Consider the following 23617-nt stretch of genomic DNA (forward strand, 5'->3'; position numbering starts at 1 on the left):
TCATATTCACATCTTTGTTTTTGTTCAGCCCCCTCTGTCCACATGGGAAATAATGTAACTTGGAGACAGATAATGAGCCAGGATCTCTGAGGAGACTTCCCTAAAGGTGTTCAATCTTCCACTGTCAATTCCTGTCCTGTTTATGTCACTATACAGCCACATAAATATTTCACTGACTCTTTAAATAGCCAAAGTAAAGCAAAGACTAGCAATCAGTCTAGGCCAAGCTTACAAAGCTTCTGTAATTGCAACATTTAATATAAATGTTTTGACTGCATTTTCTGCATATGAATTATGAATTGTTGAGATGACAAGACTACCATCTTGATACCCATAATGAAGTCCAACTCCAAAACACAAGTAATTTTTTCCATCTGCCATCCCTAAACTTCTTCATCTTCAGGAGAGCATGAGTTAAAGAAGTGTGCTTAGTCTTCATTTCACCTCCAGTTAGATCCAAGGTACTAGAGAAACAATGACTGCATGTACTTTACCTTACTCTGTATTTCTGTCAGTCACCTACCCCAAAAGGGGTATTGCCATTTTGTTGTGGCAGTAAGTGCCTCCAGCTCCACAGCAATATCTTGTCTGACTGAAAATCAGAACTTTGGAAAAGCAGCAAGTTCCAAACTAAAGGCATTAGCATGATGAAATATAGATGTGCTGACAACAAATTGTAACGTCATCAGATCAAAACTGTGTTACATCACAAACGTGTCCTTCTCTGTGCTGTCAGGATACCTAAAGGAGTGATTGGAAATTTCTTCTTGTTATATACAGTAAGCAACAAAGGCAGCATTGGATAACCTCCACCTCTTTGTTTATCCGGTCCTCTTTTCATAGGACCGGATAACTATTGTTAACTATGGCACAATCCAATTCAAGGTGGAGACTGATTACAGGAAAGAGGCAGAAGCTATCCAAAGAGTCTATGCCACTCTGACTGTGTTGAGTCCTTGTTTGTCCATGTTCAACTCATCATTTTCCATTCGGTCATCGACGGATTGGTAACCCTGGTGTTGTTTATTGTCACGAAAATGTCTGGGGCTTTTAACCTTTTTTTTATTGTCTTTCAAAATGTCAAGTCTGAAGTGCTTTACTTTATGAGGTGTCTGCTTGTGGCTGCAATTTTGATATTTGTCACACCTTATCAGTTATGGTCTGTCATGACAGTGCTTGTGTTGTGTTTTATTTAAAATTATCTTAGTTGATTGCTGTGTAGTGCATCCATGGTTACAGTGTGAACAGGCTGTGTAGAGACCTTTTGTCCCTTCTTGTGGTGGCTGATTGAGAGTACTTCTGTAGATTAATACTGACTGGCTTTGAGCAGCAACAAATAAAAAAGAAAAGGAAGTAAGGAATGTCTAAAAATGAATTTAAAGTTGAACTCAAAACAGCTTTATCCCAGATTCTAGGTTTATAAGAAATAAAATAAATGTATCTTTAATACTTTGTAGTATACACAAAATCAAACAGAAGGCAGAAGCAACAAAGACCAGACGTTAAAAGCTGTGAGCTTCCAATCAACAACACCAGGCCCTCTCTTGGCCAGGCCTTTATCCCCTCTCCTCCAAGCCTGTGGAGGGTGGCAAAAAACACACTGGCAAGAAAATGAGAATCGTCCTCTACACACTGGCCCCCAATTGTATGGCGTATATAACAAAATATAATTACTAAAAAATGATGGATGGAGCTGATGATTTACATTAAAAATTCTTCCTACCATATCATTCATATAATGTATCAACATAAAATTGTAAAAATATTTAACTGAAAATGTACTACTGGAGACAGGAGTCTTCAAGCAGCAGACAGACCTTTGTGATGGGTCATTCAAGAACACTGGTTTTGGTCTTGGTCTTCAGTGAACGAACTAGGCCTTTTGTTTCTGGAATGGTTTCCATTACTCTTCCTAGCATTTGAGATCCTCGAGATGCAGTTGTGTCATCCACCAACTCTTAGTATGCATGATGACATTATTTACCAATTCTTCAAAAAATGTTTGACTCTGGCTAATCCCAATGATGACTTTCTCAGCCTTTTCCATGTTGTCTACAGTGATGTTCTGACCACTCAATGTGGATTTGAATACTTGCATATTTGAAGGAACTTCTTTGCTTTGGTGACGTGTGTTCACAGCGATTTCATTAAGTTCCGTTTCTTTTTCTTGTAAATATCCTCAGAACATCTCTGAACTTCAAGTACCATGCCACTGCCCTCTTGCGTCTCAGCCAGTCTGAGAAGTGTGACAGCAGCTGGTCTGTTGGGTTTTGTTTGTCTGGGACATTGGTTCCATATGCGACAACTTCTCTTTTGACGTCTTGGTCATCCACCGGGTTGAACTAGAAATCAGTGGGGTTAGCTGGCCATTCATTTTCAGATTTCTTTTTAACTGGGTTTGACTTTGTGTCTACAAACCTCCATTGTGACACATCGGTGTTCTCCTGGGTCACAGCTATGCGACTGGTGACAGAGGTGTGGAACTGTGTGTGTTGATTGGAGGTGTATCTCAGTAACGTCTGACTATTCATCCAAAAGACTGAATCCTCAAATTCCAGTTGTAGCTCTGACTTAAGCATTTTGTTTACTCTTACTGACAATACTGCAGTTGTCAGCTCCATCCTGGGGATTTTGATCTGCTTCAAGGGAGCCAGTCTTACTTGTCCCATCATAAATGAAACCGAAATTTCACTTCTATTGTTCTTCATCCACAGGTAGCTCACAGTGCGATATCCATGCTCACTGGAGTCTGAAAAGTGATGCAAATTGATGCTCATTGGTTCTAAAGGCCTTTGGCTTGATGCAGTGAGGCACACAGAAATCAGTCAGCTGTCGATTTTTGAGATGTTGCTTGTAGAATTATCTCATCCCCTCCATTATTCTGTTTACACAACTCTTAGAGCATAGTAGGGATGTGCAGATAGCTCAGTATTTGTGTCTATATTTGTTGAGGCAGCAAAATTGTTTGTATTTGTATTCGAATAAAAGTGGAGAGAGGCTTAAAAATCCTGTTTTTGTTTTTATTATGCTTTTAATTTTAGAAAATGAAAGTGTTACAATAAATGTTCATGAATAAACTACCTTACGAAGGAGGTCCTCACACCAGGTCTTGGACTGGAGTCTCCCAGATCATAAATGACTGCGCTGACCACTGAGCTAGAACTTTACTCATCACCTCATTGCAGACAGACCTCTACCTATTTACAAACCCATAAAACAGAGACAGCACACCATGTAACATGTAGGGAGAAACTTCAAAGGCGATTCTTGCTTTGCACTTTTCATTTATTGCCTATTTTTTACAACCTAACTTTGTGGAAAAGAGAAGGGGAACAACAGGTTACGGAGAGTCCCTTGTAAGCACTTCGTGCATGTCAGTAGTTTAACTTTATCTCTGGGGAACACCCCCAACTCCGGAAGTGATGTCCAAATTAGGAAATGTGTGTCATGTAGCAGGTGGATGTGACTCCTCTCATTGAGACTTGCTGATAGACGGAAAGGCTGAGCAGAGGAGAGAGACTGAGGTAGCAATGTAACCGACCTGCACACAGAATTTGACATGGGTTTTTTTTTTTCTTCCTGAAAACAAATCATTTTTAAAATATTTGTATGAAACAAATATTCAGGAAAAAAAACACTATTTGTGCTTTGCTGAATAATGTATTTGTATCCGGGCACACCCTTAGAGCATAGTCTTCACAGGAAGAGTGAGTGGGACTAAAAATCCAAGTGGATTGTACACTGAGTTCACCACAGACAGCATTCCTCTTCAAGTGAGTGGTCTTTGTTTCACTGTGATGTTAAACATGAATGCATCATTCTCAATACTCCACTGTAGTCCCAGTACCCTCTCCATAGGCAGTTCACCCTTGTCCAGATCCAACATTTTTACTTCTTTGGCTTTGTCTTCCTCAGGAATAGCAGAGAGGACAGTGCTGCTGTTACTCACCCACTTTGTGAGGTGAAATCCTCCCATGTGACAGGCAGTTGACAGGTCTTTAATATGTTGAAGAGTATCCTGTTCTGAGGCCATGGACTTTAGACAATCATTGACATAGAAGCTGTTCTCAATGGTGTCTATTACCTCTGGGTGAAAGTGAGCTTTGTTGTCCTCTGCTGTTCTTTTCAATTCAAAGTTTGCACAACTGGGTGAAGATGCTGCTCCAAATAGGTAAACAAGCATGCAGTGTTCAACTGGACTTTGACATCACCATTAGGCCACCACAGAAATCTTAGAAAGTCTATCTTTTGCTGACACCCTCACTTGGTGGAACAGTGAGTGAATATCTGCCATTACAGCCCCTGTCTGAATCTTAGAAGGACTCCAACCAAGCTGTTTGTCAAATCAGGACCTTGTAGCAGCTCAGAGTTTAGTGACCTTCCTTCATAGGATTCACTGCAATCGAAGACTACTCTTAAGGTTTGCTTCCTGGGGTGATACACTCCATGGTGTGGAATGTACCAAACTCTGCCATTTGTCTTTTCCAGCTGCTCTGAAAGTAGATTTCTTTCAAATTTGTTGGAGGCGTTGTTCTTCAACTGAGCAGTTATGGCATGATAAAGTCATTTCTTCTGAAAGGCAAATCCAGATTATAGTGTCCATCGTTCAGTGTTACACCACCATTTGTATATTTCATGAATATCCTGTCTTCCATCGACATCTCAGGTTTGTCCTGAGATGCTTTCTTACTGAATTCTTGGTTTTACTGACTGATCAAGAGCTGTTCTACCTTGGAAGTTGAGATTTTATTGCATTGGACTGTTGAATGGCTGTTGAATGTGTCTGTGCAATCATGATGTCCAAGAGGTCCATTGACAATCCACCCCAGATGTGTTCTCATAGCAAACGGTACATTTTCTTGGCTGTTAATTACCTCCCATGGGACCATGACTTTTGGGGCATTTGTTCCAATCAGCAAATTGTACCTGCATGGCAGGGTAAGTATAATTTTGTATTGTTGGCTTACTAGCTAGCATAGTTCAGAGCTTCATGATATTGTTGTTATGCAAACTTGAATTCTCCTTCTGTTTTACTGTAATTTAAAATTTCACTTACGACTTTCCTTAACATATCAAAAATCATATGTGCCTTGGCCCTGTAACTTAGTCATAACCAGGGCAAAAAACTAACTTTTTCGTGAACTACACACAGTGGCAAGTGGTTTCAGATATTTTTTATTTGCAGTCAAAACCTGATTGAGCTTAGGTTCTATACATGCTAAAATGTCTTGTACAATTTACAGACTTAGTCAAAATTTGGCTGAGAGCAAGTGTTAATTTCAAACCCCAAGTCAAGTCATAATATTAAAACATATATATTGGATTAGCCAGTAAGTTTTATTATGTCTTTTTGACCTTTCAGGCTTGGGTCATGCTGCAGTCATTCAACTGCAATATTATTCAAAGATGAGCTCTGTGTGAGGATAGGAAGGCAGAGACAGAGAAAGCAGCAATTACTTCTGGAGTGTGCATGTGGAAAGACATAAGCAGGAAAGAAGTCAAGCCAGCTGCATTGAGGGAAATCAGCTTCCACAAACCAAAGAGGTTAGGCAGGCAGCTTCCAGCAGCTTCAAAGTGCTAGGAAGAACAGTGTCACACCCAGAGGCATGTAATAGCTGACAGAGCCTATATAAGTTTCCTTTTGCCATAGTGCATTTAATTAATTTTGATGATTTTGAAGATTTCCCCTTAGTCTTTTAACACCATAATGTAGACTGAGAAAGACGGCGTTTCTTGGTAATGCAGAAATGAAAATCATAAAGGCCTTTAGACACAGTTTGATTAATGTCAGTATCATATGATGTTTTGTGCATTTGCCTTCGGATTACTGATTCTGGAAACAGGTTTGTCTGTTATCTATTGTGTACGTGCCTTTTTTAAGCTCTGCTTAATGATTTTAGTAAGAATTCAGTCAAGATTCTTAAAATGTGAATATTATGCAGCACAATAATTGTGTCTTGTTGTTGCTCTGTCATCAGAGTTGACAGATGATGACATTCGGGAACTGCAGGTTGTGGTCCCACGTGCTGCAGTGCTGACAAGTCTGGAGAATAGTTAAATGTCCTATCTGTGCTCTGGGGTGAAAATATGGAGGAGATGGCAAGACAAGCCTACATTGCATTTATGACCCAAAGCCATCAAGATTTCAGGGTCACAACCTGTGGCTTAGTGGTGCGGCTTTCCGAGCCACACCTTGGATCATTGCCAGATGGGATAGCAAGATGTACCGGCTGTAGCAAAGGGATGTAAAGATAAAGTGTCCCTACAAGTACCGTGATAGCCTTCAGGGAACTACAGAAGACAAGCAGTTTTGTCTGGACAAGTCACTCATATTGAAGCATTCACACCCATACTACTATCAAATTCAACTCCACATGTTTGTGTGTGATGTTAGCTACTGTGACTTTGTGTTGTGGACGAAGGAGGACTTCACTGTGCAACATATCCTGAGAAATCAAGAGTTTCTGCAGGAGGCTTTGCCAAAAGCACAAGATTTCTTTATCTTGAGTCTGTTGCCTGAACTACTGACAAGAAGATACAACCCTGCCTTGGAGACACAGAAGGCCTGCCAGTACTGTGAAAGGCCAGATTTTGGCAAAATGATCAACTGTGTCAAATGCAACAACCACTTTCATCACAGCTGTGTACAGATCAAAAGGAAGCCAGCAACACGGTTATGTAGAGAAAGTCAGAGAAGAGGCATGAATGCCTTTATTGACAATGTTGGAAAACTAATGAATTCATCAGTAACTTTTTCCTTACATTTTATATTGTGTTTCTTGGTATTGACTGCTGTCTGTATGTAGATACACTTCACTGCAACAAGACATTTAAAGTTTCATTCCATAAACCTATATATGTATCCATTAGAGATATTTTGCTACTTAAAATTATCAAGAAATATTTCTATGACAGATTTCTTCTGGGGGCAGTATACGTTAAAAAATGTGGGCAAAAGGCTTAAGATGCAGTATCTACAGTATCTCCATAATATGATTTACTTTAATGGCACCTATATAATTTTTGTTCAAAGAGTCACATTTCTCCAATGGTACATATCTAATTTTGGGATGAAACTCTTTGTTAATAACATCACTATAAACAAAAGTGATATTGCACTCTGAATTGTTGTACTTTGAGATAAAAAAGGACCATTATACACATCAGGGACAGCTAATGTTGGGAGGTTTATTATCACCCATGAAGTCCTAATTTGTACATGTTTTAAAAATGTAATTCACTCTATTATAATTCCTACATGAATACAATGAAATATTGCCTAGCAAGAACATGTTTTACCTCATTTGAATCATTTAGGGGGGAAAATCCAGAAACAATGGTACATGTTTTGACAATTCACAATGCAATGTTGTTTGTTAAATGACTCAATAAATAATTCATAGAATTCACTCATTTGGGAACTTTGACTTAGGGAACAACATTCTTACAGAGGTTTGTTAGGGCACCACACACAGTCACAACATCATCTAGTATGTTAACCTGTGACACTGGAATAACTGTTTGCAAAGTTCTTCCATCAACCAGCGACTCGTTCCACATGGATCCTAACACGAGAAAGTTGTCTAGATGAGTCCACTTCCTGTGCAGAGAGTTGCTTTTTCCCTTTTGTGAAATGAGGGATACGAAGGATGGCACCATAAACTGCAAGCTCGTCTCTGATTAAAAATCCCCTATCTGCTAAAATCTCATCCTTAGGCTCCAAAAGTCCTAAGAAACCCAACACTTTAATGATCTGTTTGTCTGAAACCTTTCCACCCCACCCACGTGACAGAAATGAAATTTCCCTAGCTGGAGTGATGCTGATCAAATATTTCATGGTCTTGTTGTGTTTATAATTTGACCATGTCTGGGCCCTGACCCCTCAGATTGCTGGGTTTAGCTATGAAAATGTCTGTGCAATCTACTATGTGCCAGCATCTTTTAAAGTTCTGGTTGAGGATTTCTTAAGTATGGCTCCCTTACTTGGCCATTTAGTGAGGGGCTTGAGGACCAGGGCCATAGCTGGTATCCAGCTCTGACAAATATTTGATAGAGTGCTGTTTGATACCTTAAATCTATATGCTAAGTCAGTATGACTTAGGCCCAGACTTAATTTCATCAACACAACCAATAGACGGTCCTCTAGAGTAAGTTTTTAGCTAATTCTTTCTACGCTGCCTGTTATTTTTGTAGGCAGCCATTCAAAGATCACAGAGGTAAGTCCTGTGAGAAAAATCTGCTGTCCAATGTTGCACCTAACAGTGGTGAAGGAAAGCATAGAGTTTTGCTGCTCCTCCTTTAGCTTTTCATTTTCAGCCCGCAGTGTGTCAAACTCCTGCTGCAGGTTGACACATTCATCCTTAAGTTGAGTGTGTCTCAGGTTAAGATGATCATATTCTCTCCTTGGGACTGGGATATCCTCTTCAGCTTTAATATAGAAAAGTGAACAGATAGCATATGCAGCAACCAAGGCAGGCACAAGTTCACAATAAATCAGTTAATTGTAAGATGAAATATATTCATACCAGGACAATGATCCATGTTGCATTCTCATTCTAGAGTTTCAGAAGGAGCAGGTTGATTTGGTGGGGTGTTAACCATGTCATCTCTCCTCCTTCTCCTCGGGTACCTAAAGTAAAAAAAAAAAAGTAATATACAATTACACTTATCAGTATCTCAAAGCCAGTAGCTGTAAACACCAAAGCATATTGAATATCATGGAAATGCAAGAGAGAAAACACATTTAAAAACGACTAACAGGGGGCAGGACTAATTATTCATACCGATCCATCTTTGCTGTGGGTTTCTGGCTTTGTTTTGTGTATACAAACAGAATCAGGACTATACGAGTCCACTGACACCTCACCTGCAAATAAATCACACTCCTCATTGTTTACTAGCCAAATCTAACACCAGCTAACGCTGGTTATCAAACTTTAGCTGCATTAGATTATTAATCTACATCTTACAGACATTTTTTTATGTAAACAAGGCTTTCCAGTAAAATCAAAGAGTAGATAGATAACTTCAGTTGATATAAAATGGGCGCTACAAACATGAGCATTTTTGATTGTGTCCTTAGTCCAGTGATAGTCAACACATTTAATAGCTTGCAGCCATAGATGCCGCCGGTTGCTCTGAAACGGTCATGATCCTGTCAGAATTCAGTATAACTTGAGTCTGCTGTTGGAATATTGATTTTGACAACGTGCACGCAAAACCCAGACATTTTGATGCTGGTAACAGTTTTGATTCAGTGTTTAGAGCTTGCTAACACGTCTGGATGGCAGGGGCAAAACAACAACTCCAATGCCAAGATGCGCACGCATATTTTTGATGATGTTGGCTGTAAAAGGATCTATTCTATTCTTATCTGGAAATTTTCCAAATAAGCTGGTATGTGTGTGTGTGTGTGTGCGTGTGTGTGTGTGTGTGTGTGTGTGAGAGAGAGAGAGAGAGAGAGAGAGAGCGCTCCCTTTCTTTATTCCCAGTATAAAACAAAATGTTATTATCCAAAATTTGTTTTCTTCTTCTACAATAATTAAATTATTTAAATGTGTTAATTATTTTTGTTGTTTGTTTGTTGTAGCTCACACTTTACCGATGAATTTAAAATGCATTTGAACTTTTTGATCTGTAATAAAAGAAAACAGTTGTAAAATTAATAAACAGCAAGCACTCCATTTCTTTATTCCCATTAGTGTAACTAAAACATCATTATTAAGAATTTGTGTTTTACTTTCACTTAAAGTTCTTCCTCTACAATAATTAAATTATTTAAATGTGTTAATTACTTTGTTGTTTGTTTGTTGTAGCCTACAGTTTATTGATGAGTTTTAAATAGTATTTGACCTTTTCGATCTGTAATGAAATAGCCTGAAGCATTTGTAAAATTAGATGTTATTTATTATTATATGTATTTATTATATTTAAAAAAAAAATAGATAAAAATGAACAACTTAAGTTCTTCAAGAAAAGACATCTTTGCAATTGCTGACACTGTTGTGGCAGGTGGTAAAAAAAGATGCTGTACATATGTTTTCTGTGCGCAACTTTGAATTGTGTTTTTTTTATGTATCCTTGAACATGTATAGTCCCACATACATGTTAAATAATGACATTTCTGACTTGTCCTGAAAATAACATATGGCATACATAGCTAAGACGTGCAGTTGTGAGCAAGCACAGTGCAAATAAAGCCACAGAAAGCACATTAGTATTAGTAGGGTTGATCTTGATCATCACAGCATCACTCCAAGCTAAAATAATTACCCTAGTTTCGCTAAAATGTCTCAAGAGCACAATATCTCACAACAATGTAATAGTATTAAAGATTATAATGAGAAAGTGCTATACCGGTTGAAAAAAAAAAAACAAGATAATTGAGTTGTGATCTACAGATAATACATTTCTGAAAAACAGTAACAAGAACATCGAAAGGGAGATATTAGAAATAGTGAGCTAGTAGTTATCACTCTCTGTTTAGGTAGTGTTTAAGTGTTTGAGAGCAGTAGCAGTACTTTTTGCTTAAAGTGTAGTGGGGACACGCCCTGCCCCACAAAGCTTTGCAGTTTCTCCCACATTTGCCCTCCCACACTTCACACTTACTCTATGTGGGGTTTGACTTTAAATGATCCTCTGCAGGAGGATCCCTAAGGTCCCACCCCCCCTCCCTTCCCTGTGTCTCTATCTCTCCCTGCAAGGCCCACAGTGCCCCATATCAGGGTTATGGAGGTGATTACATCATGTAGGTCCTGGTGACAGCCGCCCACAGCGTTGAGGAAGAGGAGAGAGGGGGGCCGCTGCCTCCATGATTAAGCTGTCAGCCCTCTCCCCTCTTCACTCATCCACTATCCTCCAATTTACCATTAATATTTAAGGCATCGAGGTGAGAGGGCCTGAGGGAAGGTGTGAAGATCTGGGGAGGTAAAATAGTTTAAATCCCCTTCACTACCTGGGAGCCAGCAAGAATAAGTCAATCCCAACCATATTAGACACAGCCTGGTATCAGGCTGATACAGCAGCACACCATGTAGCTGCCTCTCAGAGCCACACTAGTTCTGGTTCCAGATATAAACAGCCTTCACTCACTCCTGTCCAGTGCACATCTTAAAATAATTTCATATGCAGTAACTGCTCCAGCATGATTACCTGATGATGAGTTTGCCAGGATAGCTGGTCATATGATATGAAATTGAAGGTGAAGTGGAAATGAGGTGTATATTTATGGATGAGTTTTTATCAAAAGCCAGTAAACAACTCTTGTAACGAGAGGAAAGTGAGTGGTTGTGTAGAGGATGAGGGTTAACCACAAGTACACCGTGGTGGTCTGCCAGAATTACAACACAGGACACTGTGGCTTTCTGCATAATCTCAACAACAGTGATGTTAAAGTGTCCTTGAGCTTGACACTATATCCCCCTACATTTTTACTCGCTGTCAAATATTTTGGGTGAGAGCATCTGCCATTTAAAAAAATACAATAAAATCTATTGTTGAGAATGGAAAGAAGTCAGTGCCAAAAGATAGAAAAGGAAACTGGAAAGTTGTTCTGCACCTTTCTGCAGCAGTAACTCAAAGTTGTGAGACTTAGTTGTTTTAAGTACACCTACAGCTAGCATCAAGTACAACATAAAAGTTTACAACACTCCTCTTCTTTATAACACTTCCTAGCTAAGTAAATTTGTCATTTTAATCAACACACATAGACTAATGGTCAATATGTGAGTATATGGGTAGTGTAAAAGTTCATTAGCAATGCGGGAGTGTTAATTTCTTGCTGTGGGCACACTTACGTATGTGTTATTATCATAGTTGCCTGGGAATAGTTTTAATCTTAGTGAAAATTACAGGGAGACAAGACTGAGGCGCTTCAATCCAGTAATTAATTGTGCTTGGTCTCACTCATCACTTGAATACATTTCCCTATAGATCCACATCCTAGGCATCTCCAGCACACTGGAAAGCAGTAAACATATGTTTACACACAGTAAACACAACCATATGTCTTGGTCATGCCCGACCTTCAATGTAAGGTATTGGTATATAATGGCATTATTTTATATCTTCTCTGCTTGGAAAATAAATAAACCTTTTTTTGAATTGGCCCACAAGGGGAAACAGTGTAAAGAGGACTGTTGTTTTGTTTGTTAATGACTTTACTGAATGTAGGAATATGCTCAGAGTTAGAAAACACATTCATCTATACCATGTCTTTCAAGCACCTTGATGCTGCAAACTTTTCTTCCAGTAGAAATTAATAATTGTTTGAAAATGCCAACAGCAGACTGATACTTAAGTGGAACAGATGTTGAAAAGTTGTTTTCATGAGGCAAGCATGTCTCTATTCTCTGCCTTTCTCTCCGTGTTCTGAGATGCTGAATAGTGATGAAGAACAGGGCAGTGGACGGGTGAATGAGAGAGAGACAGAGTGAAGAAAAGGAAAAGAGGGTTGATTTGCTGTCTGCATGCAGCCACAATAAGCTTCACTCAGAATGGGCAGACACACTGCTGAAATATGCATGAGTCATTTCCCAGTGGTGGGTGGGGGGAAGAAAGCAGAGAATAGAGAGGAGCATCTTATTTATTAAATTACATGAAACAGCTTTAAGGGATTAAGAATGCCAAATGTTGCCTTTTGTTTTCAGTCATTGACATTATGATGGCAACTGAACATAGGCAGGTTGGATGACAAAGAATGATAGTTGTCCATCATAATGGGAGGGAATAATCCTATTTTTATCTATTGTCAGAGATCCCCAAGCAGCCAATAAGTCAGATCTACCGGGGGCGTATAAACACAGCGTTATGTAAGCGGGGAGCCCAACGGTGGCACATTGGTTTACTGCTGCCGGAACACTGCTCAGTCAAATATTAGGCTGTGCAACCTCGATACCTCACAAGTGTTCAGCTCAGAGCGATTAAGGGCTTAACGTTACACAAAATTCACGGTTTGCTATGTACCTCAGTTTTGGAGTCACGGTTCGGTATGATTTCAGTAGAGCAGAAAAAAAGAAAAGTAGAAAATAACATTTTGGTCTTTTATTTTGAAAAACATCCAACAATGGCTCATGGGGTGTAACTGTTACTGAAACAGTTTAGTTAGAGTGCTAGTTCCACCCAGGACATTTTGGCAGTCCACCACTTAGGTGTAGCATGCTCATGGATGTATGCTAGCCTGCTTAGCCAAGGTAGCCTGGTTACCCTGGTTACCCTGTAGTGTCGCTGCCATCAGAATGACAAACGAGAGACCCATAACACTGACCGAGTGACCATTGATTTTTGACGTGGTCAGACAGCATGTCGTAAGAACTGGCTCTGAGAGAAGAAATGTAGTTAAAACGTAATAAGACATCATTAGATTATTAATACTGAAGCACCAGTGTGTAAGCAGCATGTTACTGTTTTAGCTGCTGGAGGTAGAGCTAGTTTCAACTACTTTATATACAGTTAGACCTTAAATCAGCATATAACAGCTGTCAGCAGGTGTCCCGACTCCTTGCAAGAAACAAAAAGGTTGTTTTCCTTTTTCACTGCAGCACGACTAAACTGTTTCAGTAATAGTTTCCACTGCTGCGGCAGCAGTTTTGATCTTAATGTGTTGCAAAAAGGTCACTTTAAAGGTCACTTCAAGTACACATTATGGTTGTCATGAAGCCCCAAAATTCAGGACAGGCATCTACATAGAGATTGTAAATCAGTAATTGTAGATTGATTACTGTGGTGTGTGTAAGATGACACAGTGAGAAGTGATTAATGCCATAAAAACATTGTGTTATCTTTTTCTAATCCACAAACCACATTAACCTGGTAAAGTATCATAGTATAACTTATTAATTATTAGTATCCCACTTCAAGTGCATGCCATGTTACCAGTGTTTTTCTTTAATTCTTTTAACATTAGAATTTTAGAGGAAAGCGTACATATTCACTAATGTACCAAATGCATATCAATACGGGGTAGTCACAGACACAAACACATTGTTATTTGGTATTTGGTATTTGTTGTCAATTAGAAAAATAAAGAAAACCAGCTGCCTTAGCCTTTAATGCTTGGAGTTACAGATCCTGATTGTTGGCTTCAGTTTGCCTCAGTATGAAAGTGTTATTGTCAGCCTTAAAAGACCCTGCCCCTATCCATTCAGTTTTGGGTGCCAAATCGTTTATGTAGCTTTTACTTCCGTCATGCAGCCTCCCACAGTGTTATTGTGTGATATTGCACCATGATAATACCCAGCTTTCTTTATCATTCACCCAATACAACAAGGGTAAACCCAGGCAGCCGCTCATTGACATAAAGTCCCCTGAACAAACCGCTCTGTCAGTTACGGGATAAGTTTTCAGGGGATTGCCGTCAGATTTAGGCTTTGAGTTTGGAGGGGGATGGCAGGGAGAGACAGAGTTAAAAAGACAGGGTCAAATAAGAAAAGAGAGACAAAGACGAAGATAGAAGGACATGTTGAGGAATGACTGAATATAACTTGTTAAAGCGTAAATAAAAAAGATGACAAACACATCACACATGCATTTAAGTGCTTACATACTCACGAAGGCATTTGCACACCCTATCAAGCCTCTTTACTTTCACCCAATACTAATCCTTAATCTTTTTATTGCAATGTTTAACCACAGTAATTGATTGCAAGTATGCGACCTAAGGCTTATCTCAAAGCACTTCCTCTCTGCCTAATACTATTAGCCTTGAGAGTGAGCCTGAACAACAGAGAGGAGGAAAGAGAGGAAAATCTGTATGTCAATGTCCTTTATAGCTCAGATAAACTTTTCTAAGGCATTCTGCTGAGTGATGGCCGGCAGCGCTGCTAGAAAGAAAAAAAAAAAGAATAATCCAGAATCACTCCATTTCTCCCCATGGAGAAAAAAAAGGTATGATGATTTAGCACACCAGTGTTCGTCTCGGGGACCTCTGCCATAACCGGGCTTAAGCAGTGCCGGGGGATTCCTTAATTGGCTTGTTTCTTGTCAGGGACACACCGAGGCCGATATCTAATGCGCTCCCACTCGGCATCTCGCTGACAGCAGAACATATCCTGACAGCTTTTTGGGCTAACCCTCACCGTGTGAGGAATATAGCGAAGCTGAGTTAGAGAAAAAGAGAGAGAGTGAGTAGGAGGTACTGGATGGGTGCAAATGGAAAGAGGAAGAGAAAAGGGAGGGAGGGAGGAGTGAGGAGGTTATTAGTGCCTAGCAGAACGCAGTTGCTGAATACGTGAATACGGGAAGTAATGGCTGCCAAGGAGAGAAAATATAATAGTGGTTGCTGTAAGACTGGTAGAGTTTAGACAGACATACTTCTTTTGGAGAGTGAAAAGCTGTGGGATCATTGTAGAACACTATGTTTTAAATACAAATGGTTCAATGATTCAGTTTAAATAAAGAATAATTCTAGCTAACAATATATTGAAAAAAATATACAACAGTGGTACAGTAGAACACATCTGTATTAATACAATATATACATGCCATGTGTAGATTGAGAGTTATTGGTCAATGCAATCATTACTTTAGAGAGACTCAAGATCATTTTCTAATGTACCTGCACTGTAAGAATCGGAATAAAATCCACAGTCCTCGTTCTGTGCTAAACTGCATTCTGATATTCAGCAGAAGCTAATATTAGGCTTCATCAGTGTGAGTTAGCTGAATCAAATGGGTATCGTTGTCCTAGCAATCATGTGTAGGTTTATTACTAGTGTTTTATTCAAGGAACAAACCATGCAAGTACCAGGAAGTATCCCTCCGCTGTAGCTCAATGCTTTCCGGGAAATACAAAGAGGGAATTTTTGTCTGAAAAGAGTGTAGCTTTGGTGTCATGTTAGCTTCAGCTGAACTTTAGAATACATTTCAGACTTGAAAAATATGAACCAATCCTTTAAACATGATTAGGTAATGACAATGACTGACAGGTTCTGATAAATGGTTCCATCTTGGATCTGGTTTTAGGTTGTTGTTTCTCTCTTGGGTCTTTTTATTATATATATTATTATTATATATTAAATGTACGAAACATACAAGTGACAAATTTCTCATTTTTGCTGGCGCTGACTGTCAAATGGTGCTGATGGCAGATTATTTCAGGTCTAACTAATTAACATAATTGCTAGCTGTCACCCAAATGCCAAAATGTAACTTGCCTTATTTAGTTTATATGCTCTTTGCCAGACCTGTCACCTAGAAATTACGTTTATATACTACTAAATTGCAACAGCAAGTATGTTTTGAAGGAAATGTAATGCTGCCCAAATTACACATTCTTTCAACAAAATGAGAAAATGTTGTTAATTAATGTATTTGCAAGTTGCAAAAGTGTCAATACCAGACCTATAAGTAAAACATTCACTTTACTCAAGGTATTTTATTCTTTTTCTGCCAAAATATTCAATCTTGCAGTACTATATCCCTTTGTAGTTACTACAGCATTATTAAACTTTTTCTATGGTCATGTCTAGGCACCGGCAGCATTTAGTTAAGGTCAGGGAAAGATCACATCTATGTTTAAAACAGAAAAACGTCTTCAGTCACATGAAGCACAGCATGTTTACTGACAACTAACTGAAACCATGATCTTTCAGTAACCTTAAGCAAATTGCTTTTCTTACCTAAACCTAACCACACGCACCACATGTGTGAACCTTGGTCCACTCTGACCTCCTCCCTACACCTTCAGTGTATATAAATGTATCGCTTTATTCATTCAAAAAAACATTGTCTGTGAATATAACCTGGGCACCAGTTGCATTTGCCAACACAGTGTATTTGGGAAAACAATTTAGTGGTATACATCATTTATAGGAGACAGGGTTGTCTCTGCAAGCTGGTGTTAGCTCAAGATCATTTGTTAGAGGAAGAAGCACCACTCTATAACCATTCTTTGATCGGAAGTGAAATGTGTGTTTTTGCAGTTCAACAAGACGAACAGAGTCTTTTTTAGTGAAATGATCAGCTGATCAAATTAAGTGTTTGGAATCTCCTGGTTAGACAGAAAAAACTTTCCTCCTTTAGTAGATTAATTTGAAAGTAGCCTTCCAGTGTCAAACTCCAGTATTTGGAGCAAGTAGCTTGTGAATAATAGGTTGTGCATAAAAAGTAGGCTACACCTGTTATTTGAGTGTGTCAGATACATATTTAATCAATGTTTCAGATGCAAGGATGTTAACCTCATTTTCAAATCGTAGCAACAGGTTGTGAACATTAATTATGTTATTAGCTGATTATAGAATAAATATCTGCCTTTGTCTTTTACTGAGACTATAAGATCAAGAAGTGATAGAAAACCCTCCATCTCTCTCTTTTTAATTGTCTTTGTCTGTCTGCCTTTCCATCTCCTTCTATTCCTCTTCCTGTCTCATTCCTTCCTCCCTGAATTTCCTGATTTCATCCACCTGCCCTCCCTTTTCCACCCATTTCACTTCCCCTACTCCTCCCCCTCACTTCATCTTACCTTCGCTGCATATTGATGTCACTGCCCTGGAAGGGAAAAACTAGGTGTGTGTGTTTAGTTTAAAATGAGTCGACAAATGCTAGCAGAAACTAAATGCACTTCCTTAAATGCATATCCAAAAAGAGACAGAGAGAGAGAAAGAAAGAGAGAGAGAGAGACTCACGAGAGTGAGGTTAAAGCCGGGAAATCATTCATTTTTAATAGGTAGTTAGACAAGCAGTTCCACAGTTCCACATGCACTTATACTAGCATTCAAGCAGTCAAACATGAACTGGCACAGACAGGCAAATAATCAGAAGTTATATATTCAAACACTAGAACAGCCATTGTGACAGATAGTTATAGTTCATATAAATTCCGACAGAGGAAATAGTTGTGTTTTCAGTGGGTCTCTTAAAGATTCTCTGTAGCTACATTATGATGCTTTAAAGGAGACATAACGTGCTTTTTGTGATTTTATGTTATTTTTATACAGTTATAATGTTGGGTGTCTATGTTAAACACAGTTATAAAAGTTATAAAACTTGAGGTGAACATATGTAAAAATGCTCCCTGCAGGTCAAAAGCCCAGGCTTCAGCCTGCTCTGCACACTTCCTCCTCGTGACGACGTCAGCTTGTCAGCACATGCCCACAAACAGCTGTCCGTTTCGTTGCCTCTGTTGCTAAGGTTGTTCACGTTGTCCACTCACATATTGCACATCAGATTCAGGTTCAAACATGTACAGATATATTTGAGAAGTTTCAATTTTGAGTAAAGAATGGGAAAAATAAGTGAAATCCTCCAACTACAGTTTGTTAACATAGCCTCCGGAGCCAAGAGGCAACTTCTGGAAGCTGGCCTTAAAGAGACAGGAGCTAAAACGGCCTGTTTCAGACAGAGGCTGAACGAGAGGGTGCATTAAGTTTTGCCTTTGCCTTTTGAACTGTAATGCAAAGATGTACCAGTATAGCCTCAAAATATAAATGTAGACCTGGAAATGTGTATGACATGTTCCATTTAATATAGTGAGGCAGATCCTTCAGGTGTTCTGTTGATTCTCATTCTTATATGTATTAGTTGGTATGCCTGCTTTGCAATGCAAAGCCACACTTATATTATCCTCCATACTTAGATAAGCTATTATTCATCTTCATCTTCAGGACCACATCCCATCCTATTGAGAAACATGCCGAGCAGCAGACACACAGCGTTATTGTCTTTTTATTGAAGTGTAGTGTGGTAGTGGGCCCTTACCAGATAAACACATAAATGGTTTGGTAAACTATGGGTTCTTATAATCATTACATATGTTTTATGTAAAAGTAGGGAACATGTTTTATTAAAACATTAAGTAAAAGCTAGTTAATTATTCTGGGTAGTGCAGCCAGTCAGGTAGGAAGGTTCTTCTCATCTGGCTATTGACTTCTTGGTAAGTACGCTGTAATGGGGGGATGGCCTACTGACACACACACACACACACAGACACTCATAGCACCACATACACCGAAATGTGCACATTGATAGCTCTCACTGTCTCTGTCTTTCTCTTTCTCTCTCACACACACACGGTGCACAAACACTAGCAAAATTTAAACTCATGCACAGACAGAAAAGGCATGCACTTGCAGGTACACATAGAGATTTTTTCTCACACATCACCAGCTCCTTTCACACACTGTGTGTGTGTGTGTGTGTTTGTCTCTCTCTCTGTGTGTGGGATGCTACAGATGTGCACAAACATACACGATTGCACACATTCTCATGTGCGCACACCCACACATACACATACCAAAAGAACAGTGAGGTGGCCCAGTTAGAGGAAACTAGCCCAAGGTCATGGTGCTTTATCTCTAGTAGGCTGTTTACCCGTCTGTTTCACTTGACTTGCATCAGAAAAATACATAACAGTGACACTGACGCATACACTATATTACATTACCTGAACCTGAAGTCTGCGCTTTTCTAGCAATTAATTCACCCAAGCCCCCAAAACACATTATGTCTCGACCAAAGCAGACAAACAAACAGCTTACCAACATGACAGAGTTTTACAGTACTGCTTATAATGGTTTTCAGAGACTAAAAAACTTAATTGCTACTGTTAAATGCTAAAGGCTTTTGTGGTACATGTATTGTTTTAACAGAGAACAGTGCCAGTACTAGTCTAGGGACAGCACTTAATAAAGAGTGAGTGGTAGGTGGGAAGGTTGGCAAATAGGGTACACCACAAATAGGTCTTAGAAATCAATCTCCTATTCATCATCATTGTAGCAGCTCTGGCAAGTATTTCTTTCCCATGTCCTGGATAACATTTGCAAGTGTCTTTCTGCTAGACTGACAGAGAAATGTACACAAATATCAATTCAACTTCCTAAGATGCTAACAGATTCAAATTCTATATTTGAAAATGATCCTCCTTCAGGACAAGAGCCTGACATTCTATCAACAGCTGAGCATCTTTCTTTGTCTCTCAGATTATGTGTGGTTGATTGAAACAGGGTTTTTCTTTGGAGCTGTCTATATAGTCTTGTAATAGCTTTGTGCCAAGCAGAGCAATCGCTGTGCTCCATCAAGCTCTGACACATCCATTTGTCACACTCTCTGTGGTCAGATAGAAAACCAAGAGCAGATGCACAAACACACACATTAGGATGTAACTCCAGGAAATATGTCCCAGTCTGCAGTACATATTGTTTTATTGTATTTTGATGTCAAAACAGAACAAAATGCATCTTCACCTGTTGTGTTGTTTGGACATGGACATGACAGTGTACTGCTGAAAAACTATTGAAGAAAATCCAATCTGACACTTTCAAATGGAAGAGAAAATGTCCCAAACAAAGATTTATCAAGGCTAACTTGACATTTTATACTGTGTCTGATCAGAGTGTCAATACAGTGACAAGCTAAAAAGGAAGATGCATCATCAGTAGCAGATCTAATCCCTTCCCAAATATCACTTCATTGCTTCCTTTTGCATTAATCAACCATTTTAATTTTTTTGCATTATCAGGAAGTTTTGGAAAATGAATACAAATAAAATAAAAATTACAACACAGTTAAATTTAAACAGGACATGTTAGTATTTACAACCAAGATTACCCTATGTGCTCTTTTTTTCATTGTAGTATTGTACTCTAACCAGCAGGATGGCAGTCAGGATCATTATTGCACCCACTCTTTACTTTAAGAAGGACTCTCATTAATACAGAATGTAGTAGCTCGAAAATGTGTTACTTGGGCCCTGTTCCAGTGCCCAGCACTGAGCACTGAACCCTCATAGACGTTAATTGATGTCACTTGTGTGATCAGTGCAAGAGCCTACAGGAGAGTGTGAGGGCACCAATGCTGTATGAGGAATGCGACAGCGTTAACCAGTAAAGTGAGGATCATATTCAATATACTGTTAAATGAATTGTGTTTGGTTCCTTTTTTTCTTTTAAAGGAAAATAGTAGTGTTAGACCAAATGAACCTATTTGGAAATCATCATCATATCGTTATAAGACAAATAATAAATTAAAAGATAGATCACATATTGATGGTTAATGTGTGTTTATGATGAGAAATTTCTTCTCGCTAACTCCTTTCCACATTTTCGTTTTCTTCTGTGCTTCTGGAATTCCACTGTCATCCCCTTTTTAACCTCAAAATGCTATGAATTCTGGGTTTTCCCTTGAGCAAAGTCTGCTGAATCGAAGATTTATGGAAAATGTGCATGAAGTGCTCAAAAGTGCTCATTGTTTTTGAGTCAGTAGGGGTTGACATTGGAACATTGGATTTGGGCCATATTTTACAGCGATTTTCACAAATAAAAATCTATTACTGTTTATTGTTATTGATTTTATTTATTTATTTATTTTTGTCAACCACCGGTTTACTAGTGTTTGATAACAGGATAAGATCAAATCCCATACAGTGTAAATTTTGACTCACAAGCTGTGCGTGACACCTCTCTCCCCCTGCACTCCTCTACCACCCACCATCTTCCCCGCCAATCAGTTCCCTCTGTCGTGGCACATTGTTGCATCTCAGCAGGAGTTCATAAAATAAAGATGACCACCATCCATCTCTGTTACACATAGATTACACCTTTTACAGCTGCTTCTGCACCATCAGTACACCGTTGCAGCTGGTGAAGGTCATGTATCCTGTCATGCTGAAAATTGAAGTGATTTCCATACATATTCAAAAAGTCAAATGGTTTGCAATGGGTTCAAATTATTTGCATCCATATTCATAGTGTGTGTCTGCACCAGGCTTGTGAATAGAGGGGGACAGAGAGAGACATGTCAGTTTACAGGGTCTCAGCTTGAAATGATAGAAGAGCCTATGTCTTTTGGTAGTTGAGTAGAGATTATATGTTGCTATATAACAAAACTGCCAGTAGCGCAAAGAGAAATCTTCCATTCGAACATATTCAAACTGAATATTAGTCACCACTTGCTTCCTAACTCTGTAAATCCCAATTCAGTCCTGTGGATGGATAGGAGTTCTGCTGTATAGTGTAGCAAAATGCTTTGGTAAAAGACTGATCACAGCACAAGAGGAGAAAAACTTTCTCCCTCCCTCCTCCTTTTCACCCTCACTATCAATTTAGTAAACCTTAAACAATTGCAAAATCCCTGCATCTAATATCATTTGTCTCCAAGACTTCAAAAACCCTCTTATGGACCACCAGTCTGAGGAGAAAGTGAAGCAAAGACAGATCACTGGTAAATATAAAATTGGTATTTGGCTTGTGTAATAAATTATTAGGTAGAAGTCACCAAGCTGACATCTTAGAGGGAACATTTTTACTGAATGCTCCTCTAATGTGGAGATTTGGACAGGAAATTATTTTAAGATGTGACTACGATGATTATATACAGTAAATGTCAGTTTCAAAATTCCACATACAGCTCTATACATTCAACAACATTGATATGACTATTTACCCTGAAAGCTTGACACAAATACTTGTTCTGTGTAGTAAATGTTGTACTATAATAGTTTTGAAGTGGAAAACATGCAAATATTCCCAAAGTTACCATTCTGTGTGTGTGTGCGTTCCTCATTTAAATTCTTTTCCTTTGTCAATGAAATGGTCCAAGAGAAGAGAGACAGGGTCACTTGGCAAAGACTATCCCCTGAAGCTCCGCATTTTATAACCTCCGTCTGTCTCTTTTACAAGCAGAGAAGCACAAATAGGAGAGAGAAATATTTAGTTTTCTTTTCAGCTCTTGGGTCTAACTTCAAACTACGATCCTACATGAGAAGGTGGGTTGGGGCATTTGGGGTCAGAGGATGGTGCCTATTAGAGGGATATGATTTCACTGGAGATGAATGATTTGTCTGGCAAGCTCTCTAAAATGCACTTAACAATTTATACAAATTTCGAGGATACTGAAAGCTGTGCCTCACCACACGCTTTCTCTGTCTTTCTCTATGCTGCTCTCTCTGTCCTAATTGATTGAACAGCCCAGACAATCCCATATTGTCTGCACTCATTTCCAGTCAGGCTTGTTTAAGCGCTACACACTGGAGTCAGATGGCTTTGCTGAGGGAAGACGTCTCCTAATTTTACCAGAAAGACAGGCAGACAGACAGGCAGAGATGAGTAGGAGACAACAACACCCTAACTTCAAACCCAGAAGACGAACAATGTTGTGCACCCTGGAAGTAGCTCTGGGATGTGAAGAGTACTAATGGATGTTTGGGCTAAGTATCTTTAATGCAAACACTGTTTTATAATTCAGCATTTCAATTCAAGTTTTACTTAAAAGTCTCTTACCGAAAAACAATGTGTGTATATTTAGTCCTTACAAATATGCTGAATGCATTTCCTACCTTTTAAAACTAATTATGCTCCATCATTGTTGCATCCTTTTCAATAAGAGGGAAACTTATGAGCAGCACTTTTTTAACCACTCAGAACTTAGTCACGTTGCACTGATATTTCTGTCACTTCTCAGCAAGAAGGTGGTCAGACTGGTGGTCAGTTGGCACCTTTCTGTATGGAGTTTACATGTTATCCTCATGTCTGCACATGGTTTCCTTCAGGTATGCAGCTTTCCTCCCCCAGTTCAAAAACAGGGTTAACTGTATTGGAGACTCTAATTCACCTGTAGGGAAGAGTGTGAATGGTTGTCTGTCTATATGTGTCTGCCCTGTAGCAGGCTGTCTGCCTCTCGTCCAGTG

General features: G+C 39.1%; 1 protein-coding gene across 2 annotated transcripts in view; it reads left to right on the forward strand.

Moving 5' to 3' along the window:
* Positions 1-23617, forward strand: part of LOC122991993 (ephrin type-A receptor 6-like) — a 191665-nt gene that overhangs the window by 13794 nt on the left and 154254 nt on the right. The gene's annotated exons all lie outside the window — the stretch shown is intronic.

The sequence above is a fragment of the Thunnus albacares genome, chromosome 11 (genome assembly GCF_914725855.1).
Source record: "Thunnus albacares chromosome 11, fThuAlb1.1, whole genome shotgun sequence".
Lineage (NCBI taxonomy): Eukaryota > Metazoa > Chordata > Actinopteri > Scombriformes > Scombridae > Thunnus > Thunnus albacares.